Here is a 22,221-nt window from a genome sequence, read left to right as displayed (position 1 = left end):
AATAAATAAATAAATAAATAATGTACACAGGTCACAAGAAAATCAAAATACAAGAAAATACAAAGGTGGACAGGTCCCATATTTGCAGGCCAAACGCAAAAGTTGCTTTGAAGCAGGGTTTCCCAAACTTGGGTTCCCAGCAGCTCCTGGACTACAGTTTCCATCATCCCTTTCCATTAGTCCTGCTAGCTAGGGATGATGGGAGTTGTAGTCCAAAAACAGCTGGAGACCCATGTTTGCTCTAAAGGGAAGGTAGGCTGGCCCTGTGACACCCTCTGCTGGCTAATTGGAATTTATAGATAACAAAACTGAAGTTTATCGGCACTTGAACCTCTAAGGAGCTTCTAGGTGTTTTCTGCACCACCTAGAGTACCCACAGAATTGTGGCTTCTACTGGCAACACACATAGGAGAACAAATGAAAGACAAACACAATGGACAGGAAAAAACCTTGAAAGGATGATACCAAATGGACACAGGTAGGGGAGATGGAATGCTAGAAGTGTTCTCTGGGGCAAGGGGAGCTGCTGGAAATTGAACTACGGGCTCAAAATATTACTTTTTTAAAAAAATCACTGCCATTATAGGCATTGCCATTCAAATGATGTGCATGTATCATGTGATTGATTGTGTAAGGAGGGCCTTACCTGGCCCCCCCACCAATATTTTATTCAAGTCAGCATCACTGCTTGAGAAGTTCAGGATGTCTGAATGCAGGGTCAGGACACCCATGGAGACAAGTTATGTGAAACATAGTCAGCAAGTAGAATGCGCTGAGTTCAAAAATGCTGAGATTTTTCAGTCAGCTCTGGGTAGTCTGTTGTATCTGTCCCAGTGGAGCAGACCGGACATTGCTTTTGCTACCAATCTGCTCAGCAGGGAAGCTACAAACCCGAGTGTGAGTGCCTGGAATGGTATTTCTGTCTCCAGCTGTCAGCTAAAGGTGACGCCAAGCTGATGTGCAGGACAGATAGCAATTAGGCGAATCTGGCTAACAGGAAGTCCGTATCTGAGATGGTGGTAAGGTTTGGGGACTCTTTGGTTGGGTGGAAGTCCCGGTGTGCTGGTTCCGGGGGTTAATCAAGAGGCAAGGTCCAAGTCCAGCCCGTGGTCGATGAAGCAATATGAAGGCAGTCCCTTAAAGTTGAAGCTGTGTGCAGGGCAGGGTTCAGGGAGGGACTGACAACTACCAACATTGCCCCCGCAACTTGGGAGTGGGGCTGGCTGCCTTTTATATGTCCCAAGGCATAGGGTGGCTCTGATCCTCAGGTGACTCTCCTGGCCTGGAGGCGAGCACTCCTCCTGCAGGAACTTAATTCCCTCCGCCTCTCTGCCCTGAGCCTGTGCAGCTCAGGAGAGGCTGGAGGGGTACCAGACCCAGAGGCAACCCCAGCTTCCTTTGATGGGGCTGAGAGTGGAGCACCTGCAGGCAATGGGTCCTCAATCACCTCAGGAGCCAGAGCAGACTCAGCTGGTGCCTGCACCTGAGCATCCAGCACAGGTGGGGACCCTTCAGGCTCATGCCCCAACCCTGGCTCAGCTGGTTCTGGAGACGAGGAATCCTGTGCAGGTTGGGATTCCTTAGGTTCAGCATCTGAATCTGCATCCCAGGCTATCACACCCGGAAGCAAAGTCTCATTGCACTTTCCTTTACTAAAGCTGAATTCAGTGCGCTGTCTGAGCTTTGCAGGGAATTGGAATTCTATGTTTGGTTCAAGAAATCTGCAGGGATTGTTGTTTGCCTGTCACGGTGTGGGAGGACAATCAACCCTGTCTGAAGTTGGCAGAGTCTGGGCAGTTTAAGGCCAGGACCAAACACCTAGACATGCGTTTCCAGAATGTGTGTCAGAGTATCCAGTTAGGCTTGGTGAGATTGCAGTACTGTCCAAGCCAGAAGAACCTGGCAGATGGGTTCATGAAACCTTTGAGCTTTCAGCATCATGGGGAGTTCTGTAAAGGTCTGTGTTTGGGGTAAGTGGCGAAACTTACGAGTCCCCAGCAGTGCAGGACGAGAGGGGGTGTGATGGGGAATCAGAGCTTACAGGGTTAACAGCTCGGGAACCCATCGTCCTGCCTGTTCTGGGGAGGAGCTGTCTCCAACTTCTGGAGAAGCTGTTTCTTTGTTCTGTCTGACTTTCGCTTTTGCTGCCAGGCAAGGAAGCAAGATGACTGCTGTCTCGGATGGTTTGTTTATTTTTACTGTTCTGCTGTAAATAAAGCTGCTAGTTTAGAACAACAGCGTGTGGACTCTATCTTCTGCAAGCTTACACACCAAGCGGCTAGTGGCGTGCACATTCTGGAGAAGTCCAGAAAGCTGAATGGAACACAGGGAAGGGTGCCAGACTCCACAACACTTTGCACCTCCAAGGAGTCTTCACCCAACTGGTGGATTGGACCCTTCTGTGATGTAAATGTGGTGAATCAGTTCCATCTTCCACAAAGTTTTGCCTTAGCCTTTGTACTGGAACATCCTGGCATTTGGACTCTGCCCAAACTTCTCACAGGAAAAACTTTCCACTGCTTCAAACACAGCAGTGCCACCTGCTGGTTGCAGTGATGGTTGGGATGACATGGCAGCCAACTCCCCTTGCTCCTCCTGCTTTGGAGATTTCACCCCCTGAACAGGAAACACCCCCCTCATTCACTCTTCCTCCAAAAGCCTCCCTTTTGTGGAGCTTTCTGTTTCAGGAACACATCCCTGCATGCTCTGGGATACTGTTTCAGCTTTCCCCGGGGTGTAACTTCTGGCAGTCTGCTCAGCAGCCCCCGCTATCTTGAAGTGTCCATCATGTGATGCAGCTTTAATTCCTAGTATACCAGTCACAGAAAATTGCTGATGTGTTAACCAAGCTAAATCTGATGGATGCTAACCCTGTAGACACACCAATGACGACAGGTGATCAGGTAGATGACACTGAAGGAGCATTTTCTGGCACTACACTGTACAGAAGTGTGCTAGGCAAACTAAATTTCATTGCCAGATGTTCAAGACCAGACATTGCAGTTAGCTGTAACTTGCTAAGCAGACAAGTCAACAATCCTACTGTTAAGGATTGGAAAGCTCTGAAACACATAGCACACTATTTGAAAGGCACTATGCATTACAGGCTGACATTTAACAATCAGAAGTCTGGTGGTCTTGAGATATTTGCTGATGCGAGTTTTGGAAGTGACACTACAGACAGGAAAAGCACATCTGGAGTTTGCTATATGTACAACCAGGGTCTATTTGATTGGTCGTGCATGAAGCAAACAACAGTACGTTTAAGTTCTTGTGAAGCTGAACTGAGTGCATTGTTTTATTCACTTGTGGATTGTGAATGGTTGTTACAGTTGTGTAAAGACATGAGAATTCCTATCAAATGTCCAATCCAGATTTATCAGGACAGCAAAGCATGTTTGGCTTTGCTGACTTCTGAAGGTTGTAAGCAAAGCACGAAGCACTTGCAATTGAAGCTGCAACATACTAGAGAATGTGTTGAGAAAGGACTCATAACGGTGTCCTACATGCCAGGTAATGAAATTCCTGATGATTTATTGTCCAAGGTTGTTCCGAAGGATCAACACTGTACCTATGTACAGAAATTGGGTTTGTACTGATAATGTACTGACACGCTGCCCAGTGGTGTTCACAGAAAGGGGGAGGATGTTAGTTTCTGTTTCTCACTGCAGCTGTGTGGAGTCCCAGGACTCTGTTTAGATTCCAGAGACCTTGCAGTCTCACGGGAAAGGGAGACGGGATGTGATGTTAGTGATTTCCTGTTTCCTTTGTTCCTTTGTTCAGTTGCTCTCTGCTTTCATAGAGAGAGGATGTCTTTTCTGTTCTGCGTAGTTTAGAAATAAAACCCTTTACAATCTAACCAAACCTCTCGTCTCTTCCCTGTGCTGGGAACCCTGCTGGATAGAATGGGCTTGAGGCCTTATCAAAGGCTCAGGTCATTATACACGTCGGAGGCGATTTCAAAGGCTCAGCTCGGAGGAAGATGAGGCCTTATCGGCTTGGCCGAGCAGAGATTCTGACAAAGATTCACAAAATGTTTAGGGGTCTGCGTACCCCCAGGGAAAAAAGCACTGGATCTAGCCATCATCTTTCTTTTTTCTTTTACAAACATTTTATTGGTTTTGAATGAATCATAGAATTATAGAGTTGAAAGGGACCCCAAGGGATGTCTAGTCCAACCCCCTGAATGCAAGAAACTCAGCTAAAGCATTCATGTCAGAATGAACCATGCACATCACAAACACAATAACAACAGTTATGTAGAAGTGTCCATGTACTGTTCGAGTAGGAACCAAGACGGGTGACCAGTGGAATGAATAAATGTTTACTCCCAGCATCTAGTGCTTAAACCAAAGGGAAGCACTATCTCCATATTGATGCACTGGGAAGGGGGTGGGGTGGGGAGACTGCCTGTCCAAAGGAAAAAGAAGAAGAAGAAGAAGAAGAAGAAGAAGAAGAAGAAGAGGAGGAGGAGTAGGAGTTTGGATTTGATATCCCGCTTTATCACTACCCTAAGGAGTTTCAAAGCGGCTAACATTCTCCTTTCCCTTCCTTCCCCACCACAAATACTCTGTGAGGTGAGTGGGGCTGAGAGACTTCAGAGAAGTGTGAGTAGCCCAAGGTCACCCAGCAGCTGCAGGTGGAGGAGCGGGGAAGCGAACCCGGTTCACCAGATTACGAGTCCACCGCTCTTAACCACTACACCACGCTGGCTGATGTTGTTTCATTCCCCTTCTTTTTTTTGTTAGAGTGTATATTAATTTCCCAATAAAAAACCTCCAACTAACATATCAAATCATAATCCAATAAAAATAAAAAACTAAAATAAAAAAGATCAAATTGTCTTCCGAATTGTAATTTTGATTTTACGACTTCCCATAGCCTGAACCTCGAAGCATATCCAAATCTCAGTCCTGCTTCTCATTTCATTCCCCTTCTAACAACTCTGCTGTGTTGTGTCAAATGTCCATACAGATTTATATGCCATCTTTGATCAATCCTGTCTGCAGTTGTTGGTCCACCCTGAAGCTCGAAATGCCTCATGGAATCATAGAATCATAGAGCTGGAAGGAAACCCCAGGGGTCACCCAGCCCAACCTCATGCATTGTTGGAATCACCGCTGAACAATCCCTGGTGGGTGGTCCTCCAACCTCTGTTTAAAAATCTCCAACGGAGGAGAGTCCACCACCTTCCGAAGGAGTCTGTTCCCCCATCAAACTGCTCTTACTGTCAGAAGGTTCCTCCAAATGTTTAGTTGGAATCTTCTTTCATGTCATTTGAATCCAATCTTCTGGAGAAGCAGGAAATAAACTTGCTCCATCTTCAATGTGGCAGCTGTTCAGATAGCTGAAGATGGTTATCATATCCTCTTTTCCAGGTTAAACACACCAAATTGCCTCAGCCATTCCTCATAAGGCTAGGTTGTTCTCCAGTTATATACATTCCAGAGTTAGATAAAAAAGATTCATACACTTTCTGATAATGAAGTCCCTCCTGCTTCCATAAAATATTGCCTATAAATGATCATACCTGAGCTATCTGGAGTCAGTCATACTGAGGACCCCTCAACTGGATTCACAAAGGTTATTATAAGATGGGTCAGCACCACTCAATAAGGTCCTGAACATAGAACAACCCCCTGGATGTCCACCCCTTGTCCTGGAGATATTTGTTTTGATCATGAAAATCCAGAAATGGAATTAGTGGAGATTTCTGAGGACCTACAGTATTCCTCCATCTCTTCCATGTTTCTCAGGTTGCACACAGAAATGACATATTTATATTGTTCTGTATGTAATACTGTAATAGACTGCTTTAACAAATGATGGTCAAGTTTCTTTCCTAAATTTAATCACTGATTTGATCATATCCCTGGCCTAATAAAATCTGGAACTTTTGATGTCATGTTATTCTGGGTTTCCAGTCCTGAAAAAGCAGGGATTTATTCAGTGGTGGTGACCCTTTTTCAGCCTCAGGGCCATGTTTTCTTATCAAAAGCTTTCTGGGAGCCACATCCCAGAGGTGGGTGTGGCAAAATGGGTGTGGTCAGGCAACCAAGAACAGTTGTCATAGTTCCAAGACAGATGGCAGCTGGGTAAAATCACTTTGGGAGAGTGCAGAATGGGGCCAATGAGGGATGTGGCCTGGGCAGGGTCCTGAGGGCAAGACAGAGCTGCCAGGAGGCCTGTACAGTGGTACCTCTGGTTATGAACGCTTCTGGTTACAAACGCTTCTGGTTACGAACTCCGCTAACCCTGAAGTAGCTGCTTCTGGTTGTGAACTTTGCCCCAGGATGCGAATGGAAATTGTGCACAGAAGGTGTGTGCGCAGTGGGAGGTTCCATTAGCGAAAGCGCGCCTCAGGATAAGAGGCTTAAGAACGGACCTCCGGAACGAATTAAGTTTGTAACCAGAGGTACCACTGTATTCAGTTTCGAGGTATGGGGTTGGGGGGGGATTCTCCTTGTCATTTCAAGAACGGAGCCTCATACCAAATCCCCAATCAGTAGGACTTCATTCAGTAATGCATTACATTTCTATTAGGACACAGACTATACAGCATAGGCAAAGTATGCATAATCTTAGCTGTTCATCCTTTACCCCAGTGTTTCCCAAACGTTTTTGGGCAACGGCACACCTGTTTACCGGAAAAAAATCTCGCGGCACACCACCATTAAAGCCCCGCCCCCGTGACGTCATTCGGGGAGCCGGCGGCCCGGGCCTGAGCTGGAAGGAGAGGCGGTGCTTTTCGGCACAAGGCAATCGGCCTGGAATTGTTTCCCGCGCGCTGCGAAAGGGAACAGCTGCGGTCGCGCGAACCCTCCGGCGCTGGGAGGGGAAAGGGCGGAGTCGCAGAGCACCAGCTGGCCGAGCGGTTGCGCGCAGCGTTGCGCTTTTGGAGAGCGTGCGGCTGCTGCTAGGGGATCCGGGGACGTGAGCAGGCCTGGCCCGACCCGGGTTGAAGGAGGACAAGCCGGCAGCGCGCCAAGTGAGTTCGGTTGCGCACGACGGCCCCCGCTCCCCCCACCCCCGCCGGATCCTCGCCGCCGCCGCCTCTCGCCCGCCTCCCTCCCACGGCACACCACCCGATGTCTCACGGCACAGTAGTGTGCCGCGGAACACCGGTTGGGAAACACTGCTTTACCCAACCACTTTCTGCCTCGTCTGCACTTCACCATCTCTCATCAAGCCATAGTTCATGAAAAACACTTACCCAACCCATTTGATTTTAGTATCTGTGTCAGAACCCTCCTTGTACCTTACCTGGAGTTGTTTTTCTCTTTAACAATCAGCCATTAATTTCCCCTTTAACTGGTTTTTACTAGTCTTGTGGTCAGTTCCCATTCCTGTGTATGTTACGCTGGCCTCACTTATTAATGGGCCTAACCTGGGTCTTTTTCCAGCCAGAACTTGCTGGAACTCAGTTCTGGCCCCTCTTGGGTGGGTGCCATTGCCATCCTAAGAAAACGAGGGAGGTATTCTGAAACTTCTTTTTCTAGAAAAATAGCAGAAAAATAGCACTGGACCTAACAGTTGCCCTACCTCAGTTCCCCATTCTTAAAAAAAATAAAAATCTGACCATTTATATTCATCAATGCATACAGGTATCACACTGTTTTATGTAGAATGATAAAGAATCCTAAGCCTGGAGGTGGGATTGGGGTCCGCTCTCCACAGTCCCCCTGACTCTGTAACCTTGGAAGAGATGCTCAAGGTCTGGGCAGTTTGGATGCGATGGGAATTGGGATGGAACAAAGCTCTTTCTACTGTGAAACAACCCCCTGAGATGTCCACCCTAGCACCTCCAGAGAAACACTATAAATGCTGCTTTCTGGTCAGCCAAGTGGAGTCAGATCTGAGGGATGCTCCTCCATCCACGATGCAGCTGCCAGTAGACCTTTGACACTGTGGCTCAGCAGAGCACACCTTGCTGTGTTGATCTGTAGGTGAGCTGGCAGAACAAAAGGTCCTCTCAAGGTGAGTGGAAAGGAGGGGAGTAATAGAATCATAGAATGGACAAGTTGGAAGGGACCACAAGGTGCTTCTAGTCCAATTCCCCACACTGAGGGACTTTTTCGCCCAACATGGGGCTTGACCCTGAGATTTAGAGGCTGAGATGGGGAGGGAGGGGCAGTTGCCGGGACCATATTTGGAAGGAGGAGGAGAGCAAGTTACCTCTCCTTCCAAGGAACCTTTGTTGCAATTGGTATGTCCAGCTCTGGTCACTGTAGAGCTGCAAGAGGTGAATGAGAAGATTAGGGTATTTGGTGGTGGAGGAATCAGGTTCCCCGCAGAGAAAGGCTGAGAAAGGCTGGTTTTGATGAAGGAGACATTAGTGGGAAATGTGGCGGGGGGGGGGGGGGACACACGACAGAAGAATATAGAACCATGTACAGGATGAGGAAAGTGGAGAGCTGCCACCCCCACCAGTTTTGTCAGACTAAATTGGCCCAATGAATTGATGGGTGGGAGAGGAGGAGCAGACAGGAAAGGTCCTCATACAGCAGTGTGCAGGCTGCTTTTTTCATTTTCTTTGGTCAGTGATACGGATCGGAAAGGGGGGGGGTACCTCCTCTCCCTTCTCTCCCTTGAACGACCGAGGCGATGACCTCAAGGGTATCCACCGTTCACCTGCCCTCAGTTCCCTTCACCGTCGCACAAGCACCACACTTCTCCCAGACCCCCTTTTCTTTCTTTCTTTCTCGAGCGAAATAAGCTCAAATATATGAATATATTCTCCTATCTCTTCCTATGGCTATTTGCGCTCCATACTTAGAACGAGTAGACCGGGCGTCCCTGTACCTCCGCTTATTCCTATGGCCGCGTCTTAGCCAATCACAGCCATGCATTCGTCCTGCAGGAGCTAGCTCACGGAGCCCTTGCACGCCTCATTAAACCTACTGACAAGCTGCTGACGGCCCCCCGCAGCGAGAACAATAGAACCGAAACTTCCGACCTCGTAATCTTGTCAAGACCTTGTTACAATGTATCCATTCTGCTCGTAAACCTGTCAAAACCCTGTTACAATATCCACTTTGTTTCCGACTTTGACCGAGGCTACGGAATAGGTTGGAAACCATCGGAACCTTTCGAAAATCATATAAAATCAACAATAACTCCGATTTCCTTGCTCTTGGTGTCATTCAACTCAGCTCCCTTTGGACTCCATGATGGCACCCCGACCTCCATAATCCCTGAAGCGGCAGGGCACGTACACAGGAACTTCTTAATCCTGTCAGATCGTCCTGCCTAACCCTTCCTCCAAGCAATACCAGGTGGCAGACGATGCATATCACTGTCCCATTGTCCTGCCACCACCGGTACTTAGAAATGTTTATTTATGTATATCCCTCACTCCGCACATTCCCCCTCCCTTGTCTCAAATGTTAATCAGTGTAACCCCACCTCTCTGTAAACATATTCATGACGTATGTAACATATTCATGATGTAGTCCATGAAACCCAACCTTCCCATAATATATTCATGACGTTTTCATGCACTGTATTCTGGGACTTGGAGGGAACTTTTAAAAGTCTATGTCGCCCCATTCTCGGGGTTCAATCTCGTCTTGAACCTGTTGCGCAATAAACTCGGATCTCCGCATCTTGCTCCTGTTTCCGGCTGAGCTTATTTTCTCCGCTAGGACCCGCGGACTCAGTCCGACGCACCGGGTGGCTTGGAATTCCACGCCCGGTATTTTTCCGTAACAGGTGGCGCCCGAACAGGGACGGGCGGTTCTCCCGTGTTGCTGACCGGGGGCCCCGAATCTTCTGCCGGCTCCGGGCCATTTTGCCCGAGAAGACCCTCTGGACCTCCGGCCATCTTCCGGGCGGTAATCTAACGTCCCAGGAGTTCAGCCGGGGAGCAAAGGGACATCCAGCCGGCTTCTACGATCCCGGGATCTACACGGAAGACGCGTGAGTATAGGAAACCCAGTGCACTGGTGGAAAAGGGGGGTGGAAGTCTCCTGGCAACTGAATTCTCTGCCCTCCTCTCTATCGCTCTTTCTCGCCTGTCCCTTGGTCCAAGTGCTGAGAGAGACCGTGGACTGCCGCTCGGCCCGAAAGGGGGGCTCTGAGCTCTATCTCTTTCTCTCAAATTCTCCAGTCAGCCGCACCAACCGAGAGTCCGAAAATAAGACGGAGAGACCCGGCTTGAAAAGACAGCCGACTCCCTGCAACGGGCATCTCGGTTGAAAGCAAGGGATTGGAGTTCTTCTTCCGAACTTCCCGAGCGCCCTTACGGAGGGGGCAGGAAGGGGTCTTGCTTTCCTATCAATTAATCCCAGCCGCACCGGTCGGGCCACGTAACACGTGTATCGTGCGTGAGCCCGCTTCCGATAGCAAGGGGGATTTTCCGTCCGAAACTCTATCAAGGGATCACCCGATCTGGCACCGCACGGCGCGGGCGTTCAGTAGGGTCCCTCTTCCGAGATTTAACGATAGGTAGGAGGTTGCCAGGAGGGGAACCCGAGAAGAGTTGGGTGGAACTTGGCAGAGTGGAGAGGAACCCCTGAGAAGTTGAAGAGTAGGAAAGGAAGGAATAGAGAATAGGCAAGAAGAGCTCTCAAAAAAAAACCCGCTAAGAAGTTGCTAAGCAGCGAAACCCTCCCCTAAGCCCACACCCCCTAACGATCCCTTCTCCCCTCTCTTTACCTAGACACGCGTGAATAAAATGGGTACCCAAGCCTCCAAACACGAGCGGGCTCGCTCCGGGAGGAAGGCTTCTAGGAAGCCATCCGAGTCCCAGAGAGACCCCGACTCCCCTCTTGAGTTCGTCATCTCTTATTGGAAATCTATTCCCGGGCACAAATTGTTATCGAGACAGAAGTTAGAAGACCTCTGTACACACACCTGGCCCACTGGAACTGCCTCCGCAAAACCAGGGTTACAGTGGCCAAAAGGGGGCTCTTTTAATGAAGAACGCCTACAATACCTTAAGAAGTACCTGATAGAAGAAAAGCCCCGTCAATTAGAATACCTAGCCACATTTGAGACGGTCAGAGGATTGCTCCAAGCCACTAAAAGAGCCACGACCTACCAGCTACCTATCTTAAATCATGGAAGGTCGCCTCCGCCCCCCCCATACGAAGGACACCCAGGAGACGACTCCATGGAACAAGCACTCATTCCATTCTATTATGGGCCAACTAATCCACCCGCCCCTAGAGAGGACTCAGATAGCGATGGAAACGTAGAAGAACAAGGGGCACGGGGGGGCGCGAGCCCGCGGTTAACAAGACAGCGAGCCAGAGAAATACAAAACACCACCTTAGAAAGCTCCAACCTCCTGTCTCTGAGACAGCGAGCCAAAGAAATACTAGAGGCCACCTCAGGACACCCCAGCCTCCTTGAAAAATCAAAAGAGAACCCGGAGAAATCTCAAGAGGTCCCAGGGACATCCAAGCAAGCAGACTCAAATCAGGCAGACTCCGCAGCAGTCCAGATGCCCTTAAGGGCCCTGCCGATCCCACCCCTACAGCCAGACGGACCCCCTCGAATGGTGTATACCCACCAGCCGTTCTATACAGCTGACCTGGTAAATTGGTCAAATCAAATGCCATCCTTAAGAGACGACCCGGACAAATGCCACCGTCAGGTCAGCGCCATTTTTTCAACCCATAAACCGACCTGGCCAGACGTTCACGTTCTCTTAAACGCCCTCTTCAACGAGGCCGAGAAGGCAGATATTCTGGCAAAGGCAGGAGAGGCAATCGAACTCCCCAACTACCAGACAGGACGCCCACAAGGGTTAGAGCCGCTCACAGCTCAATGCTTACGCACCGAGCCGACGTGGGATTACAATACTACCAACGGCATCTGGTATCTGAACTTATTCAAACGGGCAATCCTAGACGGCATTAAGGCCGCTGGACAACGTACTGTCAACTGGACGAAGGTCCAGTCCGTGTTGCAAGGAGCAAACGAACACCCATCTGATTACTATACCAGGCTAGTCTCAGCCATCAAGACATGGGGGGGAATCGACCCCGAAAACCCCCAACACGAAGTCATAGTCAAAGGCTTCTTTAAAGACCAAGCCTGCCCCGATATAAGGAAGGCCCTGAACTTACAAATAGGGTATGATGGCAAAAGTATCAGTGAAATCCTCTCAATCGCCAAATCTGTATATAATTCACGGGATGAGAGGAAGAAAAGGGACCCCAAACCTGAAACCGAACAGATCCTTGCCCTGAGTATGGACTTAAACTCCGGAAGGGGCAGGGGTTTCAGCCGAGGAAAGGGAATCCGAGGAGGAGGACCTCCCCATTCCCTTAGATCATGGGGACCAGCCACCGGAGCCTGTTATTACTGTCAGGAAGAGGGACACATAAGAAGATTCTGCCCCTACCTCAATAATATAACTTATGGAGCGCAACATCCAAATCCAACTTACGGATACGGGAACCAACCACCCATCCTTCATAACCCTCAACCAGCCACGGCCACATATAAACCCCAACCGCCTCCGAGTGCATCTACCCAAAACCAAAGACCCCCACCAGGACCAAGGACCCAGATGCCCGCTATAACGCCGTCCACCCACCCGTGGACTAACGCCACGGCACCTCCCTTGCACCCACCTAACCAACCCTTTCCTGATGACCAAGAAACCTATTGACAATTAGGAGGGGATCCCAACCAAACCCTAACCATCTGTCCAGTCCTTACGTTATCCTCTGAAGACCCATTTTGCACGATAGAGATCGATGGCCACCCGTATCAATGTCTATTGGACACAGGAGCCACATACTCTACTTTGACCGATAGCCACCTGAAGCCGGGTCCGGAGACCAGAAAAGTTATGGGTCTGGATGGGATACCCCGCACTTGCCCACTATCACGTCCTTCCAAGGTTACCCTCGGACCGCTACTGGCCGAGCATACCTTCCTTCTAACTAGCAGCCCGGTAAACCTTTTGGGAAGGGACCTGCTTTGCAAACTGAACGCTACCATTAAATGCACCAAGGAAGGCATCTACCTACACATGCCCGAAGAATCCATCCCATCCTTCCAAGGAATAGTTGAGGAGGAAAAGACAGACAGACAATTCCCAAACCTACCCCCGGAATTGGAACGAGATTTGCCCTCCTCTTTATGGGGCACCGAATCGACCTCAGTGGGTCTCCTATTATCAGCGACCCCAGTGAAAATTACCTACAGGACTGACTTACCCTTTCCCTGCACAAAACAATATCCCTTACCCAAAGAAGCTATCGAGGGGTTAACTCCTATGATCGAAGACTTCCTCGAGAAGGGAATCCTAGTCCCTTGCGCATCCCCATGCAACACCCCAGTGCTCCCAGTAAAGAAACCATCAGCAGAAGGGGCACCAGTCAGATATCGTTTTGTGCAAGACTTGAGACTTGTGAACCAATTTGTCATACCTCGACATCCAGTAGTGGGCAACCCGAATTCTTTGCTAAACGCCATACCTGCAGAGACTAAGTGGTACACCGCTGCGGACCTCTGTTCCGCCTTCTTTAGCATACCCCTAGACCCGGCCAGCCAATTTCTCTTCGCCTTCACCTGGGGACCTAGTCAGCTAACCTGGACTAGACTGCCCCAGGGGTACGTGGAATCACCCGCCATCTTTTCGGCCATCCTACACCAAGATTTACAAGACATACATCTCCCTGCTGGCTCCGCCCTCTTGCTTTACGTAGATGACCTCCTCCTTTGTTCCACTAGCGAGGAAGCATGTAAAATGGACACTAAGCACCTCCTGGCTGAACTAGCTAGAAAAGGACACAAGGTGTCGCCAAAAAAACTACAGTATTGCCAACAAGAAGTTAAATACCTCGGGCACATCCTAGGAATAGGCACCCGAAGCTTAGCAACGGACAGGATAGAGGCGGTCACTAAGATTCCCCTCCCCAAGACCAAGAGACAGCTACGAGGATTCTTAGGGATGGCTGGCTTCTGCAGAGCATGGATTGCGGGTTACAGCGAGATAACGAAGCCCCTGTCGGCTATGACCCGTCAAGACCACCCAGACACTCTAGTTTGGGAGGAAGAGGCATACAAGTCCTTTGAGCGATTGAAACAAGAACTGAGATCTGCCCCCGCCCTAGGCTTACCTGACTACAGAATCCCCTTCAACTTGTTTGTCCACGAACAAATGGGGGTGGCCTCGGGAGTGTTAACTCAGCCTTTCCGAGACCAGGAGAGACCTGTAGCATACTACAGTCTGCAATTAGACACCACCGCAAAGGGGGCAGTAAGCTGCCTACGGGCTATAGCCGCCGCAGCGATCCTCCTGGAGAAGGCTCAAGAGACAGTTCTGGGGCACGAGATCACTATCCATGTGCCCCATTCTGTCTCCACCCTCTTAACATTAAAGGGCTGCCATCACTTTTCCAACTCCAGACTAAACAGGTACGAAGCCGTCCTGCTAACCCCATCAAATGTCACCATCAAGCGAGTTAACTCCCTCAACCCAGCCACTCTTCTTCCCCTCCCTAATGACGGGACTCCGCACCATGACTGCGCCACCATAGTCCGGCAAGCCGAAAAGCCCAGGGAAGACCTGGACCACCTACCTTTAGAGAACCCAGATATAATACTCTACACAGACGGCAGCTCAAAGGTTATTGAAGGGGAAAGGAAAACAGGGTACGCTGTGGTCACTGATTTTGAAGTCATAGAAGCCAATCCAATAAACCCTCAATACAGTGCCCAGGCCGCAGAATTAATAGCGCTTATACGCGCCTGTGAAATATCTGAAAACAAACGGGTTACAATCTACACGGACAGCAAGTACTGTTTTGGATTGGTGCATACCACCGGCCAAATTTGGTTACAAAGAGGCTTCCTAACAGCTGCTGGTTCGAAAATTTCACACGCTGCCCTGGTAGAGAGACTCTTGACTGCCATCCACCTACCTACCGCGATCGCAGTCGTCCACTGTAAGGCTCACACTCGCGGTAGAGATCCAATCTCAAAGGGAAATAGACGAGCAGATGGAGCAGCCCAGTCAGCCGCACTCCGCCCCCCAAACAGTGACTCCGAATTTCAAGCTCCACAAATCCCACTTAACATAGACACTACACAAATTTACAAAGAAGCACCAGAGGAAGAAAAGACCCTCTGGCAATCTGTGGGTGCAGTTCAACACAATGACGTTTGGGTTCTCCCAGATGGTAGGACCGTCCTTCCAAAGGCATGGGTTCCAAAATTGGTGAGGGTCCTCCATCAACAAACACACTGGGGGAAAGGGAGACTGATAGAACACGTAAAAAGATCCTGGTACGCTCCTGGACTTGCAGTCGCAGCCACAACAGCATCAAAGAACTGCGTTACCTGTAACTCTTATAACCCCAAACGACAACCCAGAACGCCACCGGGGGCTAGACTGTGGGCATTTGTTCCATTTGAGAGCCTACAGCTGGACTTCATCGACTTACCACAATGTCAAGGGTTTAAACATGCACTGATCATAGTGGATAAACTCTCCTCTTGGGTAGAAGGATTCCCTTGTAGAAAACCTACTGCCTCTGTAGTAGCCAGAGCCCTCCTACAAGACATTATCCCTCGGTTCGGAGTGCCCCGTCGCCTGGATAGCGACAGAGGAACGCACTTCACGGCTCAAATAGTGCAACTAGTGGCCAAAGCCTTACGAATAAAATGGGACCTCCATACACCCTATCACCCACAATCTTCGGGCCAGGTAGAGCGAATGAATCAAGAAATTAAAACCCAATTAGGGAAACTCTGTAGACTCACCGGACTGAAATGGGTGAATGCACTCCCGTTGGTCCTCCATAATATACGGAGCGCACCTACTGGACCATTGAAGTTGTCCCCATACGAACTTTTATTCGGGAGACCTCCTCCCGTCTATAACACTCAGTTCCCGCTCTCAGAACTTGAGCTAGGAGAAGCGGAACTTACTAATTATGTCATTCAGCTCCAGACGCAACTGCAGCGCCTCCACCACTACGCGGCCATCGAAGGACAGAACCTGCCCATCGACGTCCACGCTCACTCCTTCCACCCTGATGACTGGATCCTCGTCAAGGTCTACCAGAAGGAACCACTCCAACCCGCGTGGGAAGGTCCCTACCAAGTACTCTTGACATCGCCAACCGCCGTGAAAGTAGGTGAGAAGAATTCCTGGTTACACCACACTAGGTGCAAGTCCTCACCCCCTCCACAGGAGACTGAAGAAAGCGACGGAGAGGACTTCACCTTTTCGACTCCACCTGCTCCACCGACCTCATATATTGACGACGACGACCAACAGACCGCACCGGATCGGGGCCACATTCGGGCCCAACAGACTGGACCAGCAGATCGGGGCCAAGGTCGGGCTCAACAGACCGGACCAGCAGATCGGGGCCAAGATCGGGCTCAACAGACCGGACCAGCAGATCGGGGCCAAGGTCGGGCTCAACAGACCGGACCAGCAGATCGGGGCCGAGGTCGGGCTCAACAGACCGGACCAGACACCGCGACATCCAACTGGACGTCCGAAATCATCCCAGATACTAACACCATCAAGTTGCGTTTCAGACGCGGTGACAGCCACGTTTGACAACCTCGTTAACAGCCTCGCTTTGACAACTCATCTGACAGCTCCATTTGACACCTCCGTTGACAGCTTGCTTCGTTTGACAGCCTCGCTTTGACAGCTCATCTGACAGCTCCATTTGACAGCTCCGTTGACAGCTTGCTTCGTTTGACAGCCTCGCTTTGACAGCTCATCTGACAGCTCCATTTGACAGCTCCATTGACAGCGTGCTTCGTTTGACAGCCTCGCTTTGACAGCTCATCTGACAGCTCCATTTGACAGCTCCGTTGACAGCTTGCTTCGTTTGACAGCCTCGCTTTGACAGTTCATCTGACAGCTCCATTTGACAACTTCATTTGACAGCTCCATTTGACAGTTTCATCTGATAGCTCCGCTTTACAGCCTCGCTCTATCTAACACCTTCGTTCGTTTCACCATTTGCGCTCTCCCTGCGCGCATCCAAACCATGGGTCTGGCCTGCAATGCCCTTCTTCTCGCCGCCTTATCCTGGGTCCCGTCCACCTCATCGGACCACTGCACAGGGTTGCAAACGGACTATCACTTCCTGGACTATCATGAGGTCGAGACGGGAAGGGCTAACCCTGATCGAATGGGGGATTTTGATTTCTGCCTTCCAGAGTCTCGGATCTTACTGCGCCATTCTCTAGTACCCCGACTCACCAACGACGGATACTGGGAACTTTTCATCCGAAACAAGGACTTGCGCCGTATCGGGTCCGCGGCCCTCACTCTTGACCACTCCTCTTACCGGCTGACCTGCCAAAACGGGACTTATCTTCTCTACGCGAACGGGGGGATCTCACAAAACCCGAACTGGACCGAAGTCGAGATAGGAGGGGCTTCCCACGCTTACACGGACTCAAACCACCCCTCTGGAAACTTGATTTTCGGGTTCCAGTGTCTCCTCTCCACCCCAGAAACCCGGAAGCCTCAACTCCAGGGACTCTGCCTGCGACGATTCTGCTGCGTATGGAACCTAGGGGTCACTCATGAGTGGAAAGGGGCTGAATATCTTGAAGGTTGGCACCATCTCGTACACCCTTCGCGCTCCCCCTCATGGGACCACGTCGGACCCCTGAGATGCGGCGGTATCGCCAGGGATAGACGACTATTGAACACTACCGACCCACTCCACCCAGTCGGCACAGCACCTCGGCAATTCGGCACTGACTCTGCACTCCCGGGAGAAGACCTCCTTTCATCCTGGGAGCAAAACTCCTATATTAAACTCCTCAGCCAGGTGGCAAAGGAAGCACCCTACCCAGACTGCTGGATCTGTGCCCACGCGCCTAGCCACCTCCAGCAGAGCCTCCCACTAGTCCCAGTGCCAGTGACCCTCGAACAATTCCGTTCCGGAAACGTTACTTCCTGGAACTTAACAGCACTCAATTTGACACATCAATATCTCTATCTCACCGGCCCTACAAAGGGGCCCCTTTGCCGCAGCTTCTCCGGGGAAGGAACCTTCATTGGATCCAGTACGTGTTCCAACACTCTCGAAATCCTACCAACTGGCCGGGTCACCGTCACCAATACAAGGGATTCCCGGACTTTTCCAAACCTCACCGTCGCCTGGGCCGCTGTCGTCGGACACCCCTCCGACTGGAAGCCCCAACCCTCAGACTCCATGCTGTTGCAAACCTTTGCTTCAGGCAGAATGGAATCTTACCTCAGCGGCCTATTCTGGGTGTGCGGACACCGCGCATATACATGGGTGAGCCCACACATGTCCGGATCCTGCTTCGTCGGCTACATTGTCCCCGGAATTAGGATAGTTCCACATTTACCCCCTGGAAGACAACGGAATAAAAGGGAGCAAAGGGAGCTGTCAGACCTGTCAGATGTTGCTGCAAATGGAGAGACCGTGGGCCGGGCACTTTTCCCTGCCTACGGGGCCGGCTCAAACCATGTGGATATCCTTCGACTCACCGACATCCTCCTTAAGTTCATGCAGGAGGCGACCCAGATCACAGACTCTCTCATGTCGGAACTATCCGAGGTAAGGCAGTTGAGCTTACAGACGAGGATTGCAACGGACTTCCTCTTGTCCAGTCAAGGAGGCACCTGTGCCTTAATAGGCACCGAGTGCTGCACATACGTAACTGACCAGACCTTAAATATAACTGGACATTTGAACAATATTCACGAGTTAGCAGGGAGGCTACACGATATCCAGCATGAGGGACTATCCGATGTGGACCTGTGGGGATGGTTACCCAAGCTGGGATGGCTCCGACAATTATTGAAGGTCATGTTGCTCATCATCTTGGCCGCTATTTTTTGTGTGTCTATTTTATGTTGTACTGTGCATTGTATCAATCCCTGCTGCTCCCTCCTCCGCCAGTCTACTTCTTCTACCTCATTCTCTCTTCGAGCCTATTCCCGTTCCCAACACACCCCTACCTTCCCAGACTATGTACGGATGAAGCATCTGGGGGAAGGGGAATATGAGATCACCGAAATTTAGCGTTTCTGTGGTGCGGAGAAAGGATTTGCAAGTTCCTACAGAACTTTAATGCAAATCTATCTCCGAATGGGGGACTGATACGGATCGGAAAGGGGGGGGGGTACCTCCTCTCCCTTCTCTCCCTTGAACGACCGAGGCGATGACCTCAAGGGTATCCACCGTTCACCTACCCTCAGTTCCCTTCACCGTCGCACAAGCACCACACTTCTCCCAGACCCCCTTTTCTTTCTTTCTTTCTCGAGCGAAATAAGCTCAAATATATGAATATATTCTCCTATCTCTTCCTATGGCTATTTGCGCTCCATACTTAGAACGAGTAGACCGGGCGTCCCTGTACCTCCGCTTATTCCTATGGCCGCGTCTTAGCCAATCACAGCCATGCATTCGTCCTGCAGGAGCTAGCTCACGGAGCCCTTGCACGCCTCATTAAACCTACTGACAAGCTGCTGACGGCCCCCCGCAGCGAGAACAATAGAACCGAAACTTCCGACCTCGTAATCTTGTCAAGACCTTGTTACAATGTATCCATTCTGCTCGTAAACCTGTCAAAACCCTGTTACAATATCCACTTTGTTTCCGACTTTGACCGAGGCTACGGAATAGGTTGGAAACCATCGGAACCTTTCGAAAATCATATAAAATCAACAATAACTCCGATTTCCTTGCTCTTGGTGTCATTCAACTCAGCTCCCTTTGGACTCCATGATGGCACCCCGACCTCCATAATCCCTGAAGCGGCAGGGCACGTACACAGGAACTTCTTAATCCTGTCAGATCGTCCTGCCTAACCCTTCCTCCAAGCAATACCAGGTGGCAGACGATGCATATCACTGTCCCATTGTCCTGCCACCACCGGTACTTAGAAATGTTTATTTATGTATATCCCTCACTCCGCACATTCCCCCTCCCTTGTCTCAAATGTTAATCAGTGTAACCCCACCTCTCTGTAAACATATTCATGACGTATGTAACATATTCATGATGTAGTCCATGAAACCCAACCTTCCCATAATATATTCATGACGTTTTCATGCACTGTATTCTGGGACTTGGAGGGAACTTTTAAAAGTCTATGTCGCCCCATTCTCGGGGTTCAATCTCGTCTTGAACCTGTTGCGCAATAAACTCGGATCTCCGCATCTTGCTCCTGTTTCCGGCTGAGCTTATTTTCTCCGCTAGGACCCGCGGACTCAGTCCGACGCACCGGGTGGCTTGGAATTCCACGCCCGGTATTTTTCCGTAACAGTCAGACACAGGGACCTACACTCTGGCCAAATCCAGCTAGCAGGCTCATCCCCTCCACACAAACACACAATTGTTTTCTTAACATGAAACAGGATTGCTAGGCAAAGGTCCATGTGTCCATGAGGAGCCATGGAGGAAAATGCTGGCCTGTTTTCTTCTTCTTGGCAGGGTCGCAGTGACCTGTTCTCTGGCTGGGTCCAGGAGGAGAATGCCTTTTTCGAATGCCACCCACTTTTATTCCCCCAACTGCATCCTGCTGGGGGTCCCGGGGCTGGAGGCGCTTCACTCCTGGATCTCCATCCCCTTCTGCCTTGGCTACCTGGTTGCTCTCGTGGGCAACTGCACCATCCTCTTCATCATCAAAACAGAAGCCAGCCTCCACCAGACCATGTTCTACTTCCTCTCCGTCCTTCCGGCCATCGACCTGGGCCTCTCCACCTTCACCCTGCCCAAGACGCTGGCCATCTTCTGGTTTGGCCTTGGGGAGATCAGCCATGGGGCCTTCCTGGCTCAGATGTTCTTCATCCACAGCTTCACGGGGATGGAGTCTATCATGCTGCTAGCCATGGCCTTTGACAGGTATGTGGCCATCTGTGACCCTCTGAGATACACCACCATCTTGACCAAGGCAAGGGTAGCCTGGATGTGTGCTGCCGTTGTGCTGAGGACATTCTTATTTGTGCTGCCCATTGCCCTGTTGACTCTCTGCCTGCCCTTTTGCAGCGATCACGTCATCCTTGCCCACACCTACTGTGAGCACATGGGCATCGCCAAGCTGGCCTGTGCTGACATCCGGATCAATATGATTTATGGCTTGTTCACTATTACCATCCTCATGCTTGATGTGGTCTTCATTCTTTTGTCCTGTGTGCTGATCTTGCGGTCTGTTTTCCGGCTCCCCTCCAGCTCAAAGCCTTGGGCACTAGTGGCTCTCATGTTGCAGTCATTTTTGTCTTCTACACTCCTGCCTTCTTCTCCCTCCTCACCCACCGCTTCGGACGCAACATCCCCCAGAGTCTGTCGTGCTGGATGAGGACCCCTGGCCTACACTGACTGGCATCTCCCCAGAGTTTCAGGCAGGGATTTCGTCCAGCCCTTGCAGGAGATGCCAGGGGCTGACAATGGGACATTCTGCATGCCAAGCAGATGCTCTAGGGCTCCCCATATTTCACTAGCCTTTCAATGTTATGCTATTAGCAGTCGTGGAGATTCCACCTGCCTCTTTCGAAAGAACACTCACCTGGTCAATTTAATTAATTAATTATAATAATAATTTATACCCCGCCAATCTGGATGGGTTTCCCCAGCCACTCTTGGTGGCTTCCAACGAAAGATTAAAATACAATAGTCCATCAAACATTAAAAGCTTCCCTAAATATAATAATAACAACAACCATCCATTTTCAGTCCATTGAATTAGCAATTAAGCATTTCTGGACAAGGGAATGGCATACTTTTGTATATTAGTATAAAAAGCATGCACAGGCAAGTATTACTCATTTATGATGAGAATAGGATTTATTTATTTTGAACTTCGCTGGGTTCCTCCTTGGCAGCCAGTGCAATGGTTTCATCAGGGCTAGAACTCAGGACCCGCTGCCTTGAGGGACATCTAAGGGCAGTTGGGCAGGGAAAGGTCTCCCTTGGGAGGTGGTGGACTCTCCTTCCTTGGAGGTTTCCGAGCAGAGATCGGACGGCCATCTGCCATGGATGCTTTAGCTGAGATTCCTGCCTTGCTGGGGTTGGACTAGATGACCCTGGGATCCCCTCCTATCTCTCCACTCCTGAATTCTAGGAGGAGCTTCCTTGCCTCCTGCAAAGCCCTTTTCCCTGCAAGCTCTTCCTCTGGTTTCTGGCCAAGGGAGGGAGATGCTCAGAGTCCAGCCAAGAGCCTCACCCCCAAAAGGATATCTGGGCATTGGCGTAGCGGGGGGGCAGCTGCCCCCCTAAATCCATAAAAAATAATAGAAATCTG

At 50.2% G+C, this 22,221-nt stretch overlaps 2 protein-coding genes and 1 pseudogene across 2 annotated transcripts in view; 2 read left to right on the top strand and 1 right to left on the bottom strand.

The window, feature by feature from the left end:
• The window catches only part of LOC114595223 (uncharacterized), a 646,585-nt gene that overhangs the window by 400,522 nt on the left and 223,842 nt on the right, over positions 1-22,221 (bottom strand). The window lies entirely within an intron of this gene.
• Positions 1-22,221, top strand: part of LOC114595227 (uncharacterized) — a 56,517-nt gene that overhangs the window by 19,673 nt on the left and 14,623 nt on the right. The gene's annotated exons all lie outside the window — the stretch shown is intronic.
• Positions 20,455-21,299, top strand: LOC144327410 (olfactory receptor 52E4-like; annotated as a pseudogene).

Source organism: Podarcis muralis, chromosome 4, assembly GCF_964188315.1.
Source record: "Podarcis muralis chromosome 4, rPodMur119.hap1.1, whole genome shotgun sequence".
In the NCBI taxonomy this organism is placed as follows: Eukaryota; Metazoa; Chordata; class Lepidosauria; order Squamata; family Lacertidae; genus Podarcis; species Podarcis muralis.
The sequence above is the reverse complement of the archived record's forward strand: the minus strand, read 5'-3'. Positions and strand labels throughout refer to the sequence as shown.